This window comes from Coenobita brevimanus, chromosome 31 (assembly GCF_032717465.1).
Source record: "Coenobita brevimanus isolate Jiangsu-jjx chromosome 31, ASM3271746v2, whole genome shotgun sequence".
Lineage (NCBI taxonomy): Eukaryota > Metazoa > Arthropoda > Malacostraca > Decapoda > Coenobitidae > Coenobita > Coenobita brevimanus.
This window is the reverse complement of record NC_136984.1, coordinates 23260115-23263732: the sequence shown is the minus strand read 5'-3', so window position 1 is coordinate 23263732 and position 3618 is coordinate 23260115.

The window sequence follows — 3618 nt, the reverse complement described above, 5'->3', positions numbered from 1 at the left end:
CAATTTAGGAAAGAGAATTAAAGAGGCGGAATTATTTCATAGGTTACCGTACAGCACAAAAATATAAAACTATTTATACCGGTAGAGCTAATTAAAATAATGCTGCTCAGTTTGATGGTAACAGAACTCTTTCATAAACTGAAAAAAAAATTGTCTTTGCATGAAAAATGAAAAAGTCATAGGGTTAAAAATAGTCAAGGGGTTAAATAATAAAATAGTTTTTGGATAAAAAAGTATCTGGGGAAAATAATAGTCATGATGTAAAGAAAGAGTCATGGGGTAAAAAATAGTCACTGAGTAAACATATAGTTATGGAGTTATGGCGTAAAAAGATAATATAAGCATGGGATAAAAAGTACAGTCATGGGTAAACAAAATATATAGTCATGAGTAAAACAATTAAATTTGTCATGAGGTGGAAAAGATAGTCATGAGGTAAAAAAAATAAAATGACATGTTAATAATCTAGGAGACATAATGTTGAAAAAAAAAAAAAAAAAAAAGTGACGTCCAGCAGAGACAGGCAGAACCAAGAGGTATTACCCGGTCCAGTTTGTAGGCAACACATCTGTACAGTACAGAGGAAAGTTGATCATCATGGTAAAGCCCGCTTTGGCGTCCTCCTCCAGAGTCCAGCACCGTTCCTGGTATGCTGGTAAAGGGATATTACGGAATATTATCTGGCTGGACTCTGAAGAGATCTGAGAGGTTGTGGAGGATTGTGGAGGGAGATTGTGGTGGTAGTGATGGTGGTGATGGATAGTGTTGGTGGTAGTTGTGGTGGTGGACGGTGGTGGTGGTAATAGTGGTGATGATTAATGGTGGTGGTGAAAGTTAGCGATGGTGATGAAAGGTAGTACTGGATTTGTTTAGAGTGGTGGAAGTTAGTAGTGGTGGAAGTGATTGGTGGTGGAAGCTAGTCGTGATGGAGGTTAGTGGTGGTGTAAGTTAGTGGTGGTGTTAGCTACTGGCGGTGGAGGTTAGAGGTGGTTGAAGTTTGAGGTGGTGGAAGTAAGAGGCTGTGGAAGCTAGAGGTAGTGGAAGTTAGAGGTAGTGAAAGTTAGAGGTAGTGGAAGTTGGATGTGGTGGAAGTTGGATGTGGTGGAAGTTGGAGGAGGTGGAAGTTGGAGGTGGTGGGAGTTGGAGGTGGTGGAAGTTAGTTGTGGAGTGGTGGGTGGTGGGTCTTAGACTTTTTAGGGAAGGTCGTGTGGGGAAGGTGGTGGTGACAATGATGGAGGGGGAGATGGTGGTGGTGATGGTGATGCAGGAGTTGCTGATGGTGACAGTGATGAAGGGGTTGATGGTAGTGGTAAAAGTGAGGGAGGGAGAGATGATTGTGATGAGAGTGATGGAAAGGGAGATGGTTATGGCGGTAGAGATGGGGGGGGGGAGATGGTTTTGGTGAGTGATGTAGGGGGATATGGTGGTGGTGAGTGATGTTAGGGGAGGTGGTGGTGGTGAAGGGAGGGGGGGATAATGGTGCAAGGTGGAGAGGAGAAGGTGGTGGTGACAGTGAAGGAGAGAGAGATGGTAATGGTGATATTGATGCAAGGGGAGACTGGAGTGCTCAATGGAGGAATGATGGTGGTGTGAGGGAGGAGGGAGAAGGGAAGGGGTTGGTGAGAAAATGTGAGAGATGTGGTGGAGAATAACTCGTACTGAATAGTGGTGATTGTGTGTTTGGTGGGGGGTCATGTGGAGGCTTCGGTGGTGATTGAGGTGGAGTGTAGATGGTAGTGGTGAAGTGGGTAGTGGCATATATCAACAACATCATCCACAACAACAAAAATAATAGTACTATAGTCAGACTCAAATATGAAGTCCGTTTGGGTGGGGCCCGCGTGGGGATTTCCCTCTCTACAGCTCTGCCAAACCTCCTCTCTCTCTCTCTCTCTCTCTCTCTCTCTCTCTCTCTCAGTTGATTGAGAAAGTTTTTTTATATTTATAAGTTGTGTTTTCTTCTATATTGTTTCGACCTTTTTTCCACACCACCACTGAGGTAAAAGTCTTGGCGCCTTTTTTTTTATAGAGGTTTCCCCAGTAGACATAAGTCCTCTCTCTGATCATTCTTCTACAAAATACTTGTTCACATTGTAAATAAGTTCTTTCTCCCGACTGTGGAGCACACGAGAGCGAGTCGGAGTAGCTGCCATCATGGGTGGGGATCAGGCAGGAAGTGACCGGTCAACTGTAGTCTGAGGTGGGTGTCCTTGACCTCTGGCAACGTCGGAAAGCGACGTTGTCACGTGGTGTGGAATTTATACAAATCATTGCTATTATCCCTAAAGCAACACATTCATAGCACTATATAGCCTTATTTAATATATTTAATAAGTACAGAATATTTAATATACAATTTCAAATACTAAATAGCTGACATATGACAGAGAGAGAGATAGGTACTGGGGTTGATGCGACAGGGCTGTAGAGAGGGAAATCCCTTCTCGGGCCCCACCCAAACGGACTTCATATTTGAGTCTGACCATACTACTGCTACAATAACAACAATAACAGTACTGCTACTGCTACTACTTCTACTACTACTACTACTACTACTACTACTACTATTACTACTACTACTTTTTTTTTTTAAATCACCTCCATTCATTGGTGAATTATATTGTGAAGATCAAAACCAACCTTCCTAATATAGTTCACCATTTGAAGTTGTAATGTGAAGGTTAACACTAACCCTCATATTACAATCCGTTGGCCCCAAGCACGCTAACGGCTGTGGTTATCAACCATCTACAGTACTATTACTATTATTATTTTATTTTTTTTATTGATATTACAGTGTAAATAAAGACATTAAACTATTGGAGTCGCTGGTCTATGCGACGCTCGACCACTGTAGCTTCGTAATCCATACCCGCCAGAGAGACAGGCCTGAGGGCTGATGATCTTGTGCCTCTGAGACATAGCAGAGCAGACCTCACGAGGGAGAATGACAGTCGACATCTCATCCAGGCCATAACAGAACTCAGCGGTTGACGTTTCTTCTCAGAAAGAACCTCTGCCAGTCTCGAACAGAATCTCACTGCCTCTGGACCCATCCCACCTTATGTCGTGAACACAAGGGGAGTGAATCGACCGTGGTCCACATATTGGATCCTTTCTTGATAATTTCTATTTTTTTCTTGCTCATTCCTCTTGTGTGCAGCTTCGAGAGACAGTTCACGATGACATGCTGCCATGGGATCGAATATCCTGATATCGAAGAACGTCCTCTGCCCACGTGTCCAGAAACCTCGAGCACTGACATCCACTCTTGCATCATTTGATGTGTTTTCTGTTCTGTGGGTGAAGTGCTCGCCGTCCAGGGGTAGCAGAGCTGGCTCAATCGTGACATCATGGCATATTTCCTGCAGCATTTTGGCAGTGAGGTCGCATACTTCATCGTGTCAGATGCAAACAAAGCCACCCTTCTTGCATAGCATTGCATGGTTTGCATCAAAGGCAGTGCCACAGGCACAGTGTTGAGGTAGGTTCTCTATTGGCCACCCATATCTAAAGGCTATGGCATCAATAAATTCTTGTTTGTTGAAGTGGAAGCCCTTTGCCTTGAGAGGCAGGGTTGTGAGCCAGTTCGATGCCCCAACCTCCTGAGCAATTTCA